This window comes from Portunus trituberculatus, chromosome 47, assembly GCF_017591435.1.
Source record: "Portunus trituberculatus isolate SZX2019 chromosome 47, ASM1759143v1, whole genome shotgun sequence".
NCBI classification, from domain to species: Eukaryota; Metazoa; Arthropoda; class Malacostraca; order Decapoda; family Portunidae; genus Portunus; species Portunus trituberculatus.
Genome location: NC_059301.1, coordinates 19,695,729 through 19,719,601, shown reverse-complemented (window position 1 = coordinate 19,719,601; position 23,873 = coordinate 19,695,729). Strand labels below are relative to the sequence as shown.

The 23,873-nt window shown below is 38.8% G+C and overlaps 2 long non-coding RNA genes across 4 annotated transcripts; one reads left to right on the top strand and one right to left on the bottom strand.

Moving 5' to 3' along the window:
* The first annotated feature begins 7,574 nt into the window (after positions 1 to 7,574).
* Positions 7,575 to 9,764, top strand: LOC123520656. The gene is made up of 3 exons (XR_006679325.1): positions 7,575 to 7,758; positions 8,100 to 8,228; positions 8,430 to 9,764. It is a non-coding gene; the product is annotated as an uncharacterized LOC123520656 (long non-coding RNA).
* Positions 9,765 to 10,802: 1,038 nt separating this feature from the next.
* Positions 10,803 to 18,355, bottom strand: LOC123520598. Of its 3 annotated transcripts, none has more exons than XR_006679316.1 (3): positions 18,277 to 18,355; positions 11,740 to 11,981; positions 10,803 to 11,458 (listed from the first exon to the last, which is right to left on the bottom strand). It is a non-coding gene; the product is annotated as an uncharacterized LOC123520598 (long non-coding RNA). The 3 variants fall into 3 exon arrangements; XR_006679315.1 differs by lacking the exon at positions 18,277 to 18,355 and adding an exon at positions 14,089 to 14,246; XR_006679314.1 differs by lacking the exon at positions 18,277 to 18,355 and having other exon boundaries at positions 11,740 to 14,057.
* Between the last annotated feature and the right edge of the window lie 5,518 nt (positions 18,356 to 23,873).

The following is a 23,873-nucleotide window of genomic DNA, read 5'->3' as shown; positions in this document are numbered from 1 at the left end:
ATATCTTAGAATATATTACCAAGGAGTTAGATGATGGAAATAGCATAGATGTTATATATCTAGATTTTAGCAAGGCGTTTGATAAGGTACCGCATAGGAGGCTAGTGTACAAATTGAGACTACATGGGATAGGGGTAGGTTAGTTGATTGGATTAGTGAATGGCTTTCTGATAGGAAACAGAGAGTAGTATTAAATGGGGCAATGTCTGAGTGGAAGGAAGTGGTTAGTGGGGTACCCCAAGGATCAGTGCTAGGACCTCTTCTTTTCTTGGTGTACATTAACGATTTAGATATAGGAATTAGTAGCAAAGTATCAAAGTTTGCAGATGATACTAAGATAGCATGTGCAGTACAGGGTGAAAAGGACAATTACAGAATACAACGAGACCTGGACAGGCTGATAGCATGGGCAGACAGGTGGCAGATGGAGTTTAATTCTAAAAGTGTCAGGTTATGCATTTAGGTAAAGACAACACAAACTTTAACTATGAGATGGAGGGATGTTGGCTAGAGGCAGTAGAGGAAGGAAAGGATTTAGGAGTAGTGATAGACAGGACTATGAAATTTTCAAAGCAATGTTTAGAAGCAAGAAATAGGGCAAATAGGATCCTGGGTTTTATAAATAGAAATGTTAGTTATAAAAGTAAGGAAGTGGTGCGTAGCTTATATAATTCCTATGTTAGGCCCCATTTAGAGTATTGCATACAGGCCTGGTCACCCCACTATAGGCAGGATATCAACATGTTAGAAGCAGTTCAGAGAAGAGCAACTAGGATGATACCAGCATTAAAGCGCCTGGAGTATAGAGATAGATTAAAGGAATTAAACATGTTTTCATTTGAGAGGAGATGTATAAGAGGGATATGATAGAGTTATTTAAAATGTTCTCAGATACAAACTACATAGATGTGAGATCTTTCTTTACCTTAGAGGAGGGAAATAGGACTAGAAATCATGGCAGGAAGATTAGAAAGCAAGGCTGCAGGTTAGATATAAGAAAATATTTCTTTAGTCATAGGGTGGTAGACTTCTGGAATGCATTGCCAGAGACGGTTGTAAATAGCACTAGTTTGACAATGTTTAAAAACAGATTAGATAAGCACTTAAATTTATTAGATTTATAATTATGTATAGCACTGCATGATAGTTTTTATAAGAAATTTACTATAGTTAAACAAGACATGATCCCCATGTATGGGGACCACAAATTGTAGAGGATTTCGCTGCAGGACTTAGCCCTGTTAATGGGCCAAATATTTAGAATTAGTATATAATGTATTGTGTACTTGTAAGTGTATCTTTAAGTACTGATGACGAGGTCGCTGTGCGACTGATACAGGATAACCTAGATGGGCCCTGGTGGCCCTTTGTTATCCTATTATTTATGTTATATGTTATGTTAACTGTATGAGTGGAAGTTCGACGTAGTCAGGCTTACCGAGACTCACCTGAGAAACGACGTGCGAATGTAGAGATGTATGTCTTGATAGGGAAGGGGCATAGAGTACAGGAGACACTGGGGAGAGGTAGCCTTAAGGCGTTTTCAGTAGCGGCGCAGCTGGGGCCAAACGGAGTCAAACAAAGCAAACGCCTTTCCAAAGCGTTTGCTCGCGTTTGGCAAACGCTTTTCAGCCAATCAGCGTGGAGCAACCCCATCAACATCAGGGAATGAGATCAAGAAGGAGTTACAATTCGAATAAAACTAAATAGTAAGACGTGTGGTAGGCCATAGAAGCGGTACCTACCATAGATGAAGATTTAAATTTATATATTGTACGGCATACTGTTTTGGAAGGAGGGTCTGTATTTTGTCCTTATTTGAATACATGTAAGTAGCGATAACCCATTTAATAATGTCATCTAGCTTTAACATTTTTGTCTTTTTGAAATGAGGATTTGTATGTATTAAGAAATTTCTATTGGTTATTATTCTTACTGTTTTCTTGAGTTGTAATTCAAGACAAATTAAATAAGTTGGATAGATTGTGCACCATATTGGATTGCAATGAATTAGTAGTGGATATATGTGGGCATAATAAATGGTCTTAAGTACTTCTTGTGGCATGCATTCTTTTGCTTGATAAAAGTAGAGCAACGTGTCTTGATACTTTTAAGGTGAGGTTATTTATGTGATGCCTAAAAGTTAATGAACCATGTTTTGTCATTTATACATAATTGGGGAAGATTTAAAGTTTGTTTTACTGTAAATAGCATGAAGTAAGTTTTTGTTGTATTGATAGTGAGTCTGTTGCTTAGACTTAGTTTTTTAGTTCGTCATTAGCATTATGTATAAGTTAAAACCAGTGGGTTTGGCCCTGACAAGTACATAGTCCTGTCATCTGCAAATAATAATGTTTTGGATTAAAAAAAGTATTTGAAATGTCATTAATGTATGTTAGAAGTAATAAGAGACAGAAGACAGTAGCTTGTGGAACACCAAGTGTGGCTATTGTTGTGGAAGACCTTTCATTATTAAAAATAATGCACTGTTTTCTGTTTGTTAAGTAGTAATCTTGGAACCATAAAAGAATTGTTCACAAATTCCATATTGGTGCATTTTGTTCAAAAGAATTTAATGGTTTACAGTGTTGATGCTTTAGTGAAATCAATGAAGATTGATAGAACTGATAATATTTTATCTATGGCATAAAACACATCATTAGAAGATTTATTTAGTGCTGTAAAAGTGTTATTGTTCTGCTAAAAACCATATTGGGAGGGATTTAGAGTATTTTTGCTTTCCATATAATGCATTAGATGTTTTTCATAAGGGTTTTGAATATCTTTGAAAACAATTTAAGTTCAGAAATTGGTTGGTAGTTTTTAGGATCATTGGCATGTCCTGATTTGTGAATGGGAATGATTTTGGTAGTTTTTAAAATACTTGGAAAAGTTTAATTTGCAATAGATGGATTGAATAGTATGGACAGAGAGACTGAGAATATATTAGTATGTATTAGGATTAGTTATGTCTTGTATACCAGAATTTTTATTGTTTAATGACTTTATTACTGCATTGACTTCACACAGAGTAATGACAGGAAATCCATTGAGTGTGGGTGATTGCCTCTTATATACACAATCAATTGAGTTTGTATTAGATTGTGGGGGATTACTGTCTAGTTCTGGGACATTATTAGAAAAGTAATTACTAAAAGCTTGGGAGATATCAGATGGGCTGCTTAATATACTGCATTGTCTTAATTGTGCTTTTGATTTGTGTATTGCCTTTTATTTCTTTCATTGTTTACCAGATTTTCTTATGAAATTATTAAATATTTGACAATAATAGTCATATTTGGAAAGACGTGTAATTTGAGTTATGTTGTTCCTTTATTGTTTGAATATCATGTGTGAAATTTGACCAAGTTTATGCTTCTTAAAAAGTTTACATTTGTATTTAATTGAATTAAGTATTCCAGTAGTTAGCCATGCATTTTGTAGTCTTCTGTTACATGTTTAGTTTTCATTGGAAAGCATTTGTTATAGTTCATAAACAATATTAAAGGATTCGTTACAATTATCATTTGTGTCTACTAGATTAAGTATTTCATCCCAATTTATCCTTTGTAGTTCACTGGTAAATAAACTTTAGTTATTTGTGCTAAAGTCTCTAAAGACAGTCTTATGTTTGCTCTTTGGCACAGACTGTTGAATTATATTTATGAATATAGGTAGATAATCAGTCATACAATAATGGAGAATACCTGATAATGATGGAGGTGTAAAATTTGTCCAGATATTGTTTATTAATGATTGTTGACCAAGGTCAGTGCTGTCAGGAAATCTTGTTGGGCAAGATAAATGAGGGAAGTAATTTAAAGTTTGCATTGTGTTGAGGAATAGGTTGGTAGGAAGATGAGTGGAATGTTTAAGTAAATTAATGTTAAAGTCCCCAATGAGAATTGTTTTGTTATTTTTAAAAGTTTCAGCAACTAGTAAATTATTGATAATGTCTGTGAATTCATTAACAGTTTACTATTGGGCCTGTAAATTACTGAGATATACTATATCTGTTGCTTCCTAGGATTAGTTTTGTTGTACTTATTTCAGTATTTCTATTTGTGAAGAACTGATTTAGAATTTGTACTTTTATTATATTTTTGGTGTAGATAGTAATCCCACCATGCTATCTCAGTTCTAATTTAGTGAAATGGAGTATAACCTTCTATGGAGTAAATATGCTTAGTGTGCTCTTGTAACCAGGTTTCTGTAAGGGTAATAAAATGAAGTAGTTTGGGTATACAACTAAGTAATGATTTTAGAGAATTAAAGTTTTTGTGTAACAATCTAATATTTAAATGTAAGATGTTTAGATAATCGTTTCTTAGTGAGTTTGTAGTAGAATTGCATTCCTGAAAATTGAAGTACCTGGATAAAGAGTTAATATCATATTGTTCTGAGATTTTAGGTAAGGAAAGGAGGTGGAGACTGAGAGATATTGGGTGGGAGAACTTTCAGGTAGATCTGAGTGAGAGAAGGTGGGATGATGATGTAAGGGTATATCATGTGGAGCACCTGAATGAGAGACTGGTTGAGAATGTGCAGAGTGCTGCCGAGAATCAGATAGGGTTTATGAGAGTAGTTAGGAAAAAGAGAGTATGCAAACCATGGTAGAACAATGAAATCAGAGTCCAGGAAGGAGCAAAAGAGAATGAGTAGACAGTGTAGATGGTTGAAAAAAAGAGACTATGAAAGTGATGATGCAAAGAATGAGTACCTGAATGCTTGAGCAGCATATGTGAAGCAACAGAGTCTCACAAGGTGAATAATAATGAAGGCTAAAGTGAAGTATGAAAGGAGTGTGATTGAATCTTTAGGAGAGAAAGGCATGGAAGGTGACTGTAAATGGTACAAGTTCATGAGAGGTGAGAATATATCAGGAAATGTTGGTGTGGAGAGTATGAAAGTGAATGGGGAAGTTTAAACAGAGAAGAATGAAGTCAGGGAGGTAGTTAAACAGTTCTGCAAAGAGGTGGGTGGTGGAGGTGAAATGTTTGGTGTGAGAGAAGGATGTGTGACACTGGAGAGGAAGAATGCAGATGAAATGAATGAGAGAATCAGCAAGGAGGAGGTAGAGAGATGTGTGAAAAGGCAGAAGAATGGGAAGGCAGCAGGGCTAGATGGGATACCATATGAGATGTATGAAAATGGTGGGGAAGTTGTTATAGACAGGTATTTAACCAAATGTTGGAGGAGGAGAGGGTGCCAAGAATGTGTAATGATTGCAGGATGACTCTGTTGCATAAGGAATGATACAGGAGTAAGAATGAATTGAAAAATTATAGGCCAATTGCATTAGTAAATACAGTGTTCAGTGCAGTATTGAATGAGAGATTGTGTAAATGTATTGAGTGAGCTGGAGTGTTTAAGTAAATAACAAAATGGTTTCTGCATGGACAGGATGGCTAAGGATAACTTGTTTGTGGTGAATGAAATGATTCAAAAGAAAAGAAAGGAGAGAAGTAAACTGTATTTAGTTTTTTTGGATATAGAAAAACATACGATAGGATGGATAGAATAATGTTAAGCAGAGTCTTAGGAAAGATTGGGTTAAGTGAAAAAATAATCAACCTAGTGTGTAGCGTGTAGTATTTTGACAGCAGAGCTAAATATAAACTAGGAGGCATAGAAACAGAGTAGGTGAAGAGTGAGAGAGGAGTTAGGCAGGGATGTATTTTGTCATCAACCCTTTTCAGCTTGTATACAGAGTTAGCAGCCAGACTGAAAAGGTCGAATGCAGGAATACGAGTGGGGTATGATAAGATAGATGTGCTTCTTTATGCAGATGATGTAGTGGTCATGAGTGAGTCAGCAGATGAGTTGCTGAGTTTGTTGGATGTTGTGGATAGATATGGGAGAGACTTTGCAGTTAGGTTTAGTAGTGAAAAAAAAAGTAAGGTGATGATAGTGAATAGGTCTGAGGATGAAAGCAATGCAGTATGGAGAATTAGAGAAAATGAGTTGAATCAACCACGAGAATATAAGTACTTGGGGATGTGGGTGAGGCCAAATGGGTTTGAAAAGGCAAAGAATGAAAAGATAGGCTTAGTGAACCAGTGGGTAGGATGATTGGGAAGTGCAGCTAGAATGAGAGCAAATAATATGATGTTCTAAACTTCTGAGAGAAGTGTGGAAGAGTGTGGCTGTGCCCAGTGAAATGTATAGCATGTATATTATTGCATGGAATGAGAGGGAAATTGACAAGCTAGAAGTGGGACAGAATAGAATAGGTAGAATGGCACTGAATGCCACACTTAAGTACAAGGTTAGGCTGGAGAGAAGGGATGATGAAAGAATAGCGAGAGTTAACCACACCCCTTTGCCTGCCTTCCGTCCCCAAAATGGAAGGATAAATGTCTTGAAACATTCCTTGTAAATAAAGTTCACTGGGGAAATATTTAGTATCTGCCCTTGTCAGCAGTGCATGACACACTGCATGTTGTGGTGGTATGTACACACACTACCTACTACCTGGTATTTACTGTACACACACTCTACTTCACATCTAGTATGCTTTTTTTTTTATTATTTTATTTATTTATTTTTTTATTTATGTTTTTGCAGGGTGGGCTATTACTGACTCTTATTGATGCTTTTGGAAATGAGCACATCATGCCAAAAACAGAGTTATAATATTTAATTTAGGTTAGGTTAACTTAGATTAGGTTTGTCAGGGGAACCAAAATAGACCAAATTTTCCATTTGCTCAGAAGGTCTAAGGAGACAAATAGCCATAATATTTAATATTATTATAGTTAATATTTACCAAAAGATAGCAAGAGATGCAACATTCCAGCAGTGAGAAAGAGGCCGAAGACAGTCAGTCAGAGGAGAGGAGTTGATAAAATGAAAAGCTTTTGACTGCACCCTATCTAATAAAACTGTGAGTGGAACCACCCCATACATGTGAAGGATACTCCATACATGGGTGGATAAGACAGATAACACTCTTGTAAAGAGTTAGCAGTCAGGAGTGTAAGAAAAATTTGGCGAAGACACCTCAGAACACCTAACCTCATAGAAGCTGTTTTAGCGAGAGATGAGATGTGAAGCTTCCAGTTTAGATTATAAGTAAAGGACAGACCAACCATGAATGATAAACTAAGCTCTCCCAGAACACAAACTAGCCTAATATCTTGTAACCTAACCTAGCTGAACTCCCCATAAGGTTATTGTATTATGAATATCTTCCCTGTTATTTTTCTTTTACCAGGACAGTCACCAACAAACTAATGGTACAATAAAAGATAAGGTCACACAAGGTACCTATCATGACCATGCCTATTCTCGCTACCACTCCCTCTAAATTTCAGCTGTTTCTATCCTAGATTTGTTCTTATTATATCCTTCTTTATTACAATTTGACACCAAAACATTATAAAGATGAGCAAAAGTAGATTCAAGGAAAACATATCATTAATCTCTCTCTCTCTCTCTCTCTCTCTCTGACTCTCTCTCTCATTCTCTCTCTCTCTCTCTCTCTCTCTCTCTCTCTCTCTCTCTCTCTCTCTCTCTCTCTCTCTCTCTCTCTCTCTCTCTCTCTCTCTCTCTCTCTCTCTCTCTCTCTCTCTCTCTCTCTCTCTCTCTCTCACAGGGACATCATGTTTCAGTCATGAAGTTTAGGTGGAGCATGTGAGCAAGGATTGAGGATGACTAGACAGGCTGGGTGGTCTCTGCATCCAGTCTGATAGGATCCACACCACTCCACTCTCTTTCATTTCCACCAAGGGAGGCAGTGAACCACATATCACGCAGGTAAGGTCGTGTGTGTGTGTGTAGTGAAATAGTTCATGAAATTTTGTAATGAAGAAAAGATGAAATGGTTGAATTGTAAGATTTGGAGATTCTCAGTTTTTCTCTGAAGTTTGTGTCAGTCAGAAATGAATGTGATCAGTCTATGTATTATTGATTTCTTTGTGGAGGCATCTCTGTCTGAGGAGGAGAGAGAGATGAGTGACTGACTTGTACTTATTTGTTAGGCATTGGTGAGTACAGTTTGTGTTTGTGAGTTATGGTATTTGTATATGTAAGGAGGAATGAGTGGCTGAGTTGTACATGTTCCCTGGGTGCAATGAGGGTTTGCATTTCCCCGACAGGACGTGCTGTGCTGGTGGCGTAATGTCGATGGAAGTGCCTCTTTGTATCCCTGCCCAGCACTTTATTGAACACATGAAGGTGCTCCAGAGTTTCAAGAAGGGAGTGGCACACACTTTGCTGCACTCCAAGTAAGGCAAACAAGTTGTCAAGTAGTAGTTATATTTTGACATTGTTGCAAATAGTGTGGCTTTGCTTGGCTGGGTATTTGATATACCTTCCTGTACAACAAATGTGATTACAAGTGAACAGTTTTAATAATTTCAGATTGATAAGATGACATGAAGGTAAATGATTGCTAAACATTAACTTTTGTTGACTTTTTGTTTCAGGCTTTTGGAGGTCGAATAACACACTTCACACTGCTTTCTTATGCAGAGTGCAAGACAGAAAGAGGCAAGGCTGGAGGATGCTTCAGCATTCACAACATCATTGGTTCATACTTTTTTTTTTGTGGAAAGTAGTTCACACAGTTTTGACTGAAAGATTATGTCATCATTCACATTCACAGGTTTCATGACTTAACATTGCAAGTGTATGTTTAGCTACAATGAGTATTGGTTTATAGAATTTGTAATGTATAAAAGTGACTTATAAGATCTTGCATTATGAAGATTTGTTTAAAGGACTTTGTTTATTAGCATGATCTAGTTGCATCATTCTTAACACTCAAGATTATACAGACATGAACCATTTGCCCATTGCACTTCCTGCAGATGAAATTTCAGTCAACACTTGTGTGTCTGTGTGTGTGCAGCTTTGTGGGGAAGTGTGCCAGTCATTCCTTAATGTCAGTGTCTTTCATTTATGGGCATAAATGATGTGTGTAATTAGGTTTATATACATTTTTGAGTGAGGATATTTAGACTGATTAAATAGTACGCTTTTCAACTTTCTACAGCTTTGCTATTACTGTTCTGTGTAAGATTTCAGGGACCATATCCTACAAACCGTCATAGCTAATGACAAGATTGTAGTGAGACACAAAAACACACAAGTCCCTCTATGGCAGGCTCTAACCTTTAGACTTGTGCCAATAAGGGTTCACCTGTTGTAGTGCTCCCAACTGCCGTCTTAAAACTCTTGTCAACATGTTGGGAATTTGGCTGTATGTACCATAGCATAATTCCCAACAGTTTTTATTAGTAATCAATTATAAATATCCATAATGATGACTAAATAAGGTCCTCCTTTGATGCAGTTATTTATCATTATAGATGATTGCCAAGAGGGGTACAACCAGTTTTCCGCAAACTCAAACCTTGCCCTGTGTGGCCTGAATGTGTCATGTGTCGGGCGTAATCTTCTCCTGTTTGTCATGTTTCTTTTGTTTGGATACACATTCTAATTAGTCCCAAAGTAGTAGTATGATGTCAAAATAATTTAGATTGTAGAGCTATTCGTTTCTATACATGTATAAAGTAAACAAATAACGAGCCTAAAGACCAATAATGGAGTGACAGTTAGGCATTCAGTGAGACCTGAGGCTAACTGTGTAGAATGCAACCCCACAATGGTAATTTGTTTTTTTGTATTAATAGTAACAATATAATGTTGCAAGGGACAACATGCTGATTGAGAGCAATGCCATTGTGAAATGCTTAGAAAATTATTATTATTATTATATATATATATATATATATATATATATATATATATATATATATATATATATATATATATATATATATTTTTTTTTTTTTTTTTTTTTTTATTTATTTATTTATTATTTTTTTTAATTAGGTAATTGTATGGATGGGAATGATAAGTAGAATGAGGTAGACATGTTCAGTACAGGGACTGCTGCCTTAGATGTGCAGGCCTCATGATCACTCTTGCAACTTTCCTAATCTTTCTTTATGTAATACTTCTGAGATAATCTTGTAAGTTGAAAATGTAAAAATTGTTAAGTTTTTGCTGTCAAATTTTTGTTGAAGAATATGAGATAATCTTGTAAGTTGAAAATGTAAAAATTGTTAAGTTTTTGCTGTCAAATTTTTGTTGAGAAATTTTCTAAGTTGAAAATTTTGGTAGAGTTTTGTAGAAATGCTGAATTTTGTGTTGAGAAATTTTCTAGGTTAGAAATTTTGGTAGAGTTTTCAGACTAATGTGTTGATTGAATAAAAGGGAAGGGAGACTCTTCATTGTATTTTTAACCCAAATATAAATCTGCTGTTTCTCCGGAGACTCTTCGGAGTATTTATGACTTAGAACAGTTTTTTGCATTATTTTTGAGCAGTTTTGTGGGAATTTTGGGCTTTTTTGGTTAATTTTGGAGCAGTTTTGCAGGAATTTTTTTGGGAGCAGTTTTGTGGGAATTTTGGGCTTTTTTGGTTAATTTTGGAGCAGTTTTGCAGGAATTTGCAGCTTTTTGGGTAACTTAAGCAGTTTTGTATGATTTCTTCAGAATTTTGGGCAGCAGTGATTTCTTCAATTTTTCCCTAAACTGCTCAAAAATTACCCAAAAGCCAGTCGTTTTTCCATCCCAGCAATTTTTTTGCTACTTTCCAACTTCTGTTTGGCCTTTTATTCCTAGTTTGGGCTAATTGACCATTTTTTTTTTTAATTCATTGTTTGTTTACTAATCTACGGTTTCAGTTAAAGGATTGTTCAGTTTCTATTTAAAAAGCTGAAAGTATGATTTGTGGGTGACCACTCCAGATTGTGTTAGGCATTTCATAACAATTAAAAAGAAAACGAATTTTCTTAATTACTATTTATTGTACTAACACCAGTTATGTGGATGCATTACAACACATGGTAGGATTAATAAATAACATTACAACAAACACATGGAAGGATTAAAAACATTACAACAAGGAGGGATTAATAACACAATTACATTCTCATTAGATGGAAAGAATAAGCACATTACAAGAGGGATTGGCAACATCATATCATTAGTTAGATCAGAGATGCAGCGAGGCAGTGTCTATCTACCCTTCCTGGATGGCACCACGCTGTGTGTGGTCAGGGCAGCGTTGGTGCGAGGCAGTGTCCTCCCTTTTTGGATGGCACCACGTGTTGTGTGGTCGGGGCAGCGTTGGAGCGAGGCAGTGTCTACCCTTCCTGGATGGCACCACGCTGTGTGTGGTCACGGCAGTGTTGGTGCGAGGAAGGGTCCAATTAATTCCTCCGTGGAAGGTGCAGCGCGGCATTTGGCGTCTTACAGTGCAAGAAGAGACGGTCTTCTGTCGCAGGGTGAGGGTAAGGCAGAGTTGGTGCGAGGCAGGGTCCAATTCCTCCCTGGAAGGTGCAGCGCGGCATTTGCGTCTTCCAGTGCAAGAGAGCAAGTCTTCTGTCGCAGGGTGAGGGTTCTTAGGACACGCTGGTTTGGTTCTTCCTTCAGTAGTGGTAGGACCTGTAACAAATACAATTTTACCTTTACAGTAAGTTTAATCATGAACAACCTTGTCCTCAATGTAGGAAAAGTATGGTGGGATTGTGTCCTCTTTAAATTTAGAGAATTACATTTATCCATCAATATTGAAAACTAATTTGTAATAGTTATCTCCAAACCCCACTTCAAAAATACCCCCGCATTTCTCATTCTATTCTGGATACGAACCTTACGAGTTTCGCTTTTATTACCCTCGTTATATTTCCTCTAACACCAAGACCAAATAATTCTTAACAACCTACGCCTCCAATGATCATATGTGGCCGGACCGCACGCCTCCGCTGTTCGTGTTCTTTTCTGAAAAGGCAGACCTAAAGATGGACTGCTACCACATGGACACAGATGAGGATGCCGGCCGGGGCTTCAGACGCTTGGGAGGTCGGAGTCGAGCGCTGCTGTGGCTGGCTGAAACAAATGTGGCTTGATCTTTATGCTACAGGTGGCTCGGGATCGCTCCAGAGCCAGGCCTTTGGATCGGCTGCTCCTGTAAAGGACAAAAAGACTAAGCTCCTGTAAAGGACAAAAAGACTAAAACAAAAAAAAAAGCATTCTCTTCGTTAATGATCCCTACACCTCGCTCGCCACATTCTTTCCAGATACTCCTTCACAGCCTCCATCCTTTCACTCATCTCTACACAGTCCCAGAAGCAACCCCATCCATTCCCTTCCTGCCTTCTCCACTCTTTCATTCCTATTATGCCCTAATTCACTAAAGATCACTTGCATAATATCATGCCTGTCTCGCTCATACTTCTCACTCCAGCATGACATGCTCCACCGTCTCATCCTCCCCCATGTCACATCTGGCACACCTTGCTGCGGGACTCAGACCACCTGCAGTTCCTTCCATTCACATCCATACATTGTGCCCTAGCTCGCAAGAGATGGTCATCACCCAGGCTGCCACCATACCACCTTTCATACATCGGAGCTTCCGTTTCCTTGTACCATTCCAGGGTACTATTTCGTTCCATCCCATTCTTCCATATATTCAGTCCCATCCAGTTCACCTGTCTATCTCGCTCTTCCATTTCCTCGCATCGCATTCAGTTCCTACCCTGCCTCCTTTGTCACGATCCAATCACGCTCATTTTGATTTCTTCCAGCCATTCTCATCCCCCATACCACTTGTAAACCACTCCTCTCTCATTCTCATGCACCTCATCCTCCACGACTCCCACTTTCATTCCACAGGTACACCTTCCTCACTATTCTTTCATCATCCATTCTTTCCAACCTGACCTTGTATCTAAGTGTGGCTTTAACTAGTCTTTCCCTAAAGGTGCTCCATCCCATGTCACCTCTCAAAGCTTCTACTGCCGTGTATCTTTGTGTATTCAGTGCCATTCTACCTATTCTATTCTGTCCCACTTCTAGCTTGTCAATTTCACTTTCATTCCATGCAATCGCATCCATACCATACATTATGCTGGGCACCGCCACACTCTTCCACACCTCTCGCAGCACATCATCTTTGCTTGCTCTCATTCTTGCTGCACTCCCCAATCGTCCTAGCCAATGATTCACTAAACCTAGCTTTTCAATCGTCCTAGCCACTGATTCACTAAACCTAGCTTTTCATTCTTTGTCTTTTCACACCCGCTTGGACTCACCCACATCCCCAAGTACTTATATTCTCGCGCCTGATTCATCTCTTTCTCTCCAATTTTCCATACTGCATTGCTTTCATCCTCAGACCTATTCACTATCATCACCTTACTTTTCTCGCTACTAAACCAAACTCCCAAATCTCTCCCATATCCATCCACAACATCCAGCATTCTCTGCAACTCAACTTCTGACTCACTAACGACCACCACACCTGCATAAAGGAGCACCCCCTATCTTCTCATTCCCAACTCTTACTCCTGCAGTCATTCTTCTCAATCTGGCTGCTGACTCCTCTGTATACAAACAAAGGGTTGGTGACAAAATACATCCTTGCCCAACTCCTCTTTTACTCTTACTTTTCACCCAGTCTGTCTCTATCTCCTAGTCTGTATTTTGCTTTGGTGTCAACATACATGCTATGCACTATGTTTATTATTTTTTCACTCAACCCAATCTTTCCTAAGACTCGGATAACATTTCTCTATCCACCCTATCATAAGCTTTTTCTATCCAAAAAACCCAAATACAGTTTGCCTCCCTCTTTTTTTCTCAGTCATTTAAGTTCATCTGCATTCTTTCTCACCAGAGTCGCACATCCTTCTCACACCAAACACTTCACCTACACCACCCACCTCTTCCCAGAACTGTCCAATTGCCTCCCCGATCTCATTCTTCTTTAACTTCCCCATTCACTTTCAGACTCTCCACCCCAACATTCTCCGACATATTCTCAACTCATGAACTTTTTTATCATTCACGGCCACCTTCCATGCCTTTCTTTCAAAGATTCAATCACACTTTCACACTTCACTTTAGCTTTCATTATCATACGCCTTGGGAGCGTTTGTTTCACATAAGCTTCCCATGCATTCAGGTACTCATTCTCTGCCTCATCGCTTTCATGTCTTTTCTCAACCATCTACACTGTCTACTCATTCTCTTTCGCTCCTTCCTGGCCTCTTATGTTAGTTGGTATGTACTACGCTGGTGTAGGGACGCCGGTGCCCGACTTGCGGCGGGACGTGCTCTATCTCCCGACTGAGGACTGACGCCCGAGACTTTCTTGCCCCTTGTTGTGGCCGGCATGACCAGACCTTTGTTGTATACACTGCTGCACAACACTGCTGCAACAATAAAGTTACCAATCATCAATCAAGAAACATCCTTCACCTGCCGTGTCACCAAGTCAATCTTTATGACAAATCTCAAAACCTTTTCTACGATATAGGGACAAATTGCATATAGTATTGTCATCAGAGTAGGAACAAATTGCATAGTATGATCACCCCCGAGTAACTAAGCCCAAATTAAACGCAACTGTGTATAATACTTAACTAGCGTGTTGTGCTGTACCTAGCATGTGCATCACATGTCGAAACGCCAAGGTACCTAACAACTCACACAACGCAATATCCCACTATCCTTAACTACCAACCTTACATGGTGTCACCCAACCTGGTGCACCTACTCCCAACAACCTGGATTTAACCAAGGAAGTCAAAATTGACAACGAATGAAACCCCTACCCTACACCTATTATTAGACCATATGTTTGGCACTTGCCGTTTTCCTCCCCACACTTCCTCTGGTGAAAACAAACCATATATGAGCCTATTTCCGCTATTTCACCAGAGTTCTACTCAGTAATAAAGTTTTACATCAACACTTCTAAAAATGTACAGATGCCTGACGAGAGGACAGATACCGGACCGGGTAAGACTGGAATGCATATGTGAATGGTACGGAAGGCAGCTGGGTAAACGCAGACGCATGTTCAGGCTCCCTCCATCACGAATAGGAACGAAGCTGCCACTTAACGGTGATATATTAAAAAGTCACGCGCTCGAAATAGATATCGAATCCAAGTGGGGGAGGGGTTCATCACTCAGCATTTCCTATTCGGATCGTTGCGCACACACACAAACACCCCCACACCCTCACACCCCCACCCCCACAAACACACACACACCCCCACACAACCCCCACACACAAACACACACAAACACCCACACCCCCACAAACAAACGCACAAACACCCACACCCCACAAACAAACGCACAAACACCCACACACAAACAAACGCACAAACACCCACACCCCACAAACAAAACAAACACCCACACCCCCAAACAAACGCACAAACAACACCCCCAAACAAACGCACAAACACCCACACCCCCAAACACACAAACCTACACCCACAAACAAACACAAACACCACACCCCACAAACAAACACACAAACACCCACACCCCACAAACAAACACACAAACACCCACACCCCACAAACAAACACACAAACACCCACACCCCCACAAACAAACACACAAACACCCACACACAAACCCCCACAAACACACAAACACCCACAAACTGACAAATAAACACAAACACAAACAAACACACACAAACAACAAACAAACAAACACCCACACCTGACACAAACAAACAAACACCACACCCCCACAAACAAACAAACACCCACACCCGCACAAACAAACAGACACCCACACCCCACAAACAACACCCACACACAAACACACACCCACAACAAACAAACCCACAAACAAACAAACAAACACCCACACACAAACAACACAAACCCACCCCACAAACACCTACACCCCCACAACAAACACACAAACACACCCACACCCCAAAACACAAACACCCACACTGACAAACACAAACACCCACACAAACAAACACACACAACAAACAAACACAAACACCCACACACAAACAAACCCACACCCCCACAAACAAACAAACACCCACACCCCACAAACAAACAAACACCCACACCCCACACACACACCCCCACAAACAAACACAAACACCCACAAACAAACACACAAACACCCACACCCAAACACACAAACACACACCCCACAAACAAACACACAAACCCCACCCCCACAGACAAACACAACACCCACACAACACCCACACCACACACAAACACCCACACCGACAGACAAACACAAACACCCACACACAAACACACAAACACCACACCCCACACAAACAAACAAACACCCACACCCTACAAACAAACACACACCCCCACAAACACCCACCCCACAAACAAACAAACACCCACACACAAACAAACACCCACACACAACAAACAAACACCCACACACAAACAAACAAACACCCACACAAACAAACAAACACCCACACCCCACAAACAAACAAACACCCACACCCCCCACAAACAAACAAACACCCACACCCCACAAACAAACAAACACCCACACCCCCACAAACAAACAAACCCACACCCCACAAACAAACACACAAACAAACAAACACCCCACAAACAAACAAACACCCACACCCCACACAAACAAACACCCACACCACAAACAAACAAACACCCACACCCCACAAACAAACAAACACAAACAAACAAACACTCACACACCACCCCCAAACAAACACAAACACACACACCACACACAAACAAACAAACACAAACACACACACAAACAAACACACACAAACAAACACACAAACAAACACATTTACAAACACAAACACACTTACAAACACAAACACACTTACAAACACAAACACACTACTATAATAGCAACAAACCCCGAAGCTTGATATAGAACCTAAATCTGAACACAACGAGACACTAAGACGAAAATATTGGAAACCCACGAAAAATCCTACCCGTAGCTCATACCAAGGTTCGTGACAGCTTGGCTTACAACTTCCCCATTCACTTTCAGACTCTCCACCCCAACATTCTCCGACATATTCTCAACTCATGAATTTTTTTTATAATTCACGGCCACCTTCCATGCCTTTTTTTCAAAGATTCAATCACACTTTCACACTTCACTTTAGCTTTCATTATCATACGCCTTGGGAGCGTTTGTTTCACATAAGCTTCCCATGCATTCAGGTACTCATTCTCTGCCTCATCGCTTTCATGTCTTTTTTCTCAACCATCTACACTGTCTACTCATTCTCTTTCGCTCCTTCCTGGCCTCTTATGTTAGTTGGTATGTACTACGCTGGTGTAGGGACGCCGGTGCCCGACTTGCGGCGGGACGTGCTCTATCTCCCGACTGAGGACTGACGCCCGAGACTTTTTTGCCCCTTGTTGTGGCCGGCATGACCAGACCTTTGTTGTATACACTGCTGCACAACACTGCTGCAAAAATAAAGTTACCAATCATCAATCAAGAAACATCCTTCACCTGCCGTGTCACCAAGTCAATCTTTATGACAAATCTCAAAACCTTTTCTACGATATAGGGACAAATTGCATATAGTATTGTCATCAGAGTAGGAACAAATTGCATAGCGTGTTGTGCTGTACCTAGCATGTGCATCACATGTCGAAACGCCAAGGTACCTAACAACTCACACAACGCAATATCCCACTATCCTTAACTACCAACCTTACATGGTGTCACCCAACCTGGTGCACCTACTCCCAACAACCTGGATTTAACCAAGGAAGTCAAAATTGACAACGAATGAAACCCCTACCCTACACCTATTATTAAACCATATGTTTGGCACTTGCCGTTTTCCTCCCCACACTTCCTCTGGTGAAAACAAACCATATATGAGCCTATTTCCGCTATTTCACCAGAGTTCTACTCGGTAATAAAGTTTTACATCAACACTTCTAAAAATGTACAGATACCTGACGAGAGGACAGATACCGGACCGGGTAAGACTGGAATGCATATGTGAATGGTACGGAAGACAGCTGGGTAAACGCAGACCCATGTTCAGGATCCCTCCATCACGAATAGGAACGAAGCTGCCACTTAACGGTGATATATTTCATTACGGAATAGCAACTTCACACACCCACACCCACACCCCCACACACAAACACACACAAACACACCCCCACACACAAACACACACAAACACCCACACCCCACCCCAACAATACCGAGTAACTAGCAAATTGGTGTTAAGAAATACACTATACATACACATTTCCACGAAATGTCATGGCAACACTTCCTATGCTCTTAAACAACTTCCAATTACTGCTGTTCATGAAAAACGAGTATAGGTCCTTCACTACACACGCACACACCAACATCAGCACCACTATACAGTGTCTAACACACCTTACGACTTACAACACCACCACGACAGAGAGGACACCAGACCAGCACACAAACCTTAGTTAATTAAACTCTTGACAAGGCAGTGGGCAGACACACTACTTCGCGCACACACGTCTTACCTGCACAACACCTACAGAAGAAATCGCTCCCTTGTGTCTCGCTGCTTTCCGCTTCACCTCCTTCTCATATTCCTCCTCCTACTCCCCCCCTCCTCCTCCTCCCCTTGTTTGCTATAAAAACACTTAACTGATTAACCACTCTCGGTAACCATCGTTCTATATAAGCATTGTTACCTTAAATCTAAACCGGTGGTAGCCCACGTAGGTCTCAAACCTCCTCACTCACGTGACTATATATATATACATATATATATATATATATATATATATATATATATATATATATATATATATATATATATATATATATATATATATATATATATATATATATATATATATATATATATATATATATATATATATATATATATATATATATATATATTATCATTATTATTATTATTATTATTATTATTGTCATTATTATTATTGTTATAGTTATTGCTATTGTTATCATTATCAAATTATCATTACTGTTATTATTATTGTTATTATCACTATTATTATTATTACTACTATTATTATTGTTATCATTATTGTCATTATTATTATTGTTATAGTTATTGCTATTGTTATTAATATAATTATCATTAATAAAATTACCATTATTGTTATTATTATTATTATTATTATAATAATAATTATTATTATTATCATTATTATTATTATTATTACCATCATTCTGAGGACATGGCACGTAGCTACGGTACATAACATTTCTAGTTAGTTGTCACATTACTGAAATGTCAAGACACATAATCCTTTAACCAGCCAAGCCAACGTATCATATTTTCCTGCACTAATTATGAAGCATATAGATGTACAGAAATAACGCGTAAATAATACTGCCAATGTTCATAATATTGAAATGAGGAAGTGATAGTTTGAACATCTTGTTTCAGCGAGACGAGGATGCCACCTACCACCTGCCACCGGGGCCCTGCCACCAGTGTTAATCAACACCTCATTATTCATCAAACAACTTCATAATGTACATACTTTTAAACAACTGGGTTTATTTTACAAGATAATTTCACGTCCTCGCTGTATTCACTATTCACTTCACGATCGCTTCATTAAGGGAGCACTTTCCACGTTTGGGAGGCACTGGTGACTGATGACAAGCTCTTGCCGTCCACTCCTCCAGTGCACAAGCAGTGACAGTCATAAGGATGCGTTTGTTGGAGCTCGGCAGTGCTTCGCCAGTCTCAAGCGGTAATGGCGAAGGAGCGGTACCGGACTGACAGATACCAGTACCGCGCCTACCTACTAAAAGGCTGCCTGACAACCCCTCCAGTCAAACAATGCATAATTATAGTACTCACACCCCACTCATCCGAACCACACTAGTTATAAAAAGATTGTCTTGGCCACAACGTCAGCAATAACAGCAACAGCAAATCTTCATAATATTTTCTTCCTAATAACCCCTTCAGTAGCATGACGCGTTTCCACATTCAATTTGCCTATTATTTAGTGATTTTATACAGTTTCAGAAACTTATGTAAGGACTGAGGATCAAAATAGTGAAGACTGTGGCCATTACTCTTCTGACCTCCATAGACCAAGGAGGTTAGATTATACATAAAAAGGCAGCACGCGCCGATCGCTTATTAGGCGGTGGGCGGAGCCTCCATACGATCGCAACTTAACACCCAAAACATTGGCCTCTCCCAAGAAATATACAAGGACCTCTCCTGTGTTAAGCTATGGGAAATTACCACTTTCTTTTTCATTATGAGAGGAAAACTAACTAAGAATTGATGGTTTGACTTACGTAAACCACATTATAGTTTCTTAAATATGTCATGTAGACCCATTATTAACGATGTTAATAAGAAATAGCAACAATATTGAAAGAAATACATCAGACCGAAGAATTATGGCAAAAAGCTTGCTTTTTCTCGTTTATTACATGGCAAAAAACAAACAGTGAAGTGAAATTTCAGTGATTGATGCTTTTTCCAATGCCCAGTGGCATGAAATCACAAACCATTCTAAATAAAAGCTGTAGAGAGAGAGAGAGAGAGAGAGAGAGAGAGAGAGAGAGAGAGAGAATTTCACATGTGTAAAGAAATTGCTATACCTAAGAAAAATCAACCTTTAGGCCAATTTTCACCTGACATAGTTAATTTATCCTTCATTTAAGTCACATGTATAGGTACATGTTTACGTCTATATGTACATATATATTCATATGTTTATTTACATGTGTACATGACCTTATTCAACCATACGTTTGCTCCAAAGACAGCTTCCCACCTCTCACTCAAGTCCACCAAAGACGGAAAGCCGTCTAAATCTTCATGCCATGGTATGCCACGACTATTACGACTCCTTTAAGGGCACATGTATGGTAAGCAGCCACGAAACATGGACATAACACGGAAAATAAGGAGCGTAACTCGGGGTTTCCCATGTATTTTCGATGGGCAGCTGGTAATGTTTTGGGTGTAAGGAGAGTGGGGGTAGCAGTGGACCAATAGCGGGCTGGATTAACTTTTGAGACGTCATCCTCCTTGCCATAGACACTTCCTAATGTCAATGAAATGGTCTAATAGTTCACAAATCTTTAGGGTAAAAATGTGTCCCACTATTGAAGGGATTAACAAATTATCTGTGTGTGTGTGTGTGTGTGTGTGTGTGTGTCTAATGTTACCACAAGGATAAGATCACTGACACACCTTTAAAAGTCACCTAAAACTACCTTATGTGATTGTATTGCCATACTGTCCAAAAAAGTTAGATAAAAGGAAACTTTTCAACACAAAAAAAATCTCTCTCTCCAAGGAAAGACCAGTATATCGGTAATTTGTTTCCGTATTGAACCGAAACATATCGGTACCTACTTTTCAAATGCCGGTAATATCGACACCGACTTTTATTTTTTTTATTTTTTTTTTTTTTTTTGGTCGATACAACACATTCCTACTAGACGAGTGAAACACTGAACCTTTTCATTGGTTTTGAATTCAATACGTGGCAAGACGAGGTTCACTATATTATTTTATAGTCACTGCTGCTACGGGAAGGAAGTAGCATTTGTCTCCTCCTGGTGAATATTCAGTTCAAATTTAAGATTGCTATGTAGGTATACGTAGTGCGTTCGTGGTTGTATAATTTGAATGATTACTTTTAGTTTCGTAGTTTTTTCTTCATGTATTAATTACGAAACAAAATAAAAGTTTGAGATGTTTTGGCGTGAAAAATAAAGACCCCATATTGGACTACTACACTTTCACACTAATAGAGATGCTATGAAAATATTCGCAGGTACTCTCAAGAAATAAAAATGGAGTGATTGTTTAATATTCATCCGTTTTCAGTTCGTAGTGTTGTGCGACTTGTGCCTGATAGAGAGTGCAACGTTTGACAGACCAGTAACTCTGTGCTGAGAACTCGTGAGCTTAATGGTAATTACTGTGCGATACTCATTTTTCCCCTGGCGTCACACCTAATGGAAATAAACATTTTACGTGAATAGTCGTTAGGCGAGGCTTTCGTCAGTGCAGCAGTTCTCAGATCGAGTTGCTAACCTTATTAGCACGTTGGCTGATAAATAATTGCTTAAGTAGTTAGGATATTGTTAGGAAAGCTGCGGTTGTGTGAGATTCGCTCTGCAGGAAATAAATGTCTGCATTTCAAGGAGAGGAGTAACAGGATGCAGAACCATGTTTACCTAAAACCCAGCTTATAGCACGTTTGGTTCTTTACACCTGCAAAGGCAGATTTACCCTTAGGTAACACTAGGCGGTTGCCTAGGGCCCCGAGTTTCTGGGGGCCACATGAAACATACACGTATATAACTTGCTTGGTATATAACTTTTGTTTGGAATACAACTTACATGCTAGAACTTTTATTGGTCAAAATGAGGCAACACTGCACGCAACCCTTAATTACCTCACGAGACTTACAATTGCCCACGACTCTTCTTGGTAGGTAGAGGTTAGACTTTCATTTATGCATTTCATCTAATTCCTTTTGTATGTGCTATATTTGATGGCATATAAGACATGTTTTCATAAAAATGGGAGAAAAAGACAAATAAATATATCGCCCTGCATCATATACCTAGATGAATGTGAGGCCTCCCATATTTTTTTTTTTTTTTTTTTTACTGCATATGTACATCTAAAGATTTACACCACGGATATTAACTTAACACAGTACAGCTACTATACAGAGTGAATAATTATTCCAGTCTATACTGCTCTTCAGGTCAGGTACACTCTTGTAACAATCACAGGGCAAACTTTTTTCATAAGCTCCCATTATGGCAAATTTGCTTCTAATAGACTATTATTTGCTGCCAGAATTGATGTTTTCAGTACCACTGCTATCATAGCTACCATAGACAAGACTAAAAAGATTTTGCAATCAAATATCAATCCAGAATATAGCTTCATTAATCTAATTTGGATCCAAATAATTTTTTTCTCGGCATAAAACTGTTCTTACAACTGGTTCTAGTTTAGAACTATATATTGTTGATGAATGAGAAATTAATATAGATACTGATGTAATGAGACAAATTTTACTTTTTGCTTCCTGTATGAAATTAAATACTGAACAAGATGCACAGACTCATTTTAGAACATGAATTATTGAAGTGTAGTTTCTTACAGTGATGCCTAATGTCTCATCTTGTACTACATTTTCCTGCAGTCATCCAAACTAACTACCTTACATTTTCTATTCTGAAAACTAGATTTGTGACAGATCATAAGATTCCCACAAGAGGGTTCTTGGTATCACAGATAGTCATACTAATTAACAGATAGGAGCCTTGTGAGCATGACAGACAGGCATCATTTTTGCCTCAAACACCAAGCACCAACATTTAATAATTTGCCAACATATGATGCATGCATCTAGTCACATGAGGAAAATCAGGAGGATATCCAGTGACATCTGTACCACCAACTTGCCCTCCAGTTTACAAAAGGGCAATATATAATACAGAGATATTTACATCCTTCAGAGAGCAACACTACACTGTAATCCTGAAAATTGCAAAGTGCCAACTAGCTTGAAAAGTTTCCTGAGATGAGCCTGGTGAGGAGAAGTGCAAAAGCTGCAAGGCATAAGTACTCTAACTCAGAGAACTGCTTCCCACGGTTCATCAGCACACTGAGGATCTCCTACAGGTGGTAAAAAAAATGTGAGAATATAAATATTTGATAGATCAATGAACTTACTTTTTGAATGATGGATTTTTTTTTTGCTAAGTAATGTTCTTTGTAGTAATTTAGTGGATAGGAGGAAAAATACTGCCGCTATATTCATTGCAAAGACATTTTATTTTTCTACAAATGACAATATTCACCTGATATGGTCTACGAAGCTGTGGCAAGGTTGCCATCTTTCTAAAAATGGGAAGAATTGAGTTTTACTTCGTTAAAATGAAAACTTTTAAGGTCTAGTAAAAGTGAAAATCTATAATAAGATCTGCTATAGGAAAAGTAGTGAGGCTCTAATATCACTGCTGCTTATTTGTTGGTATCTGAAAAATTCTGCCTATTTTATAT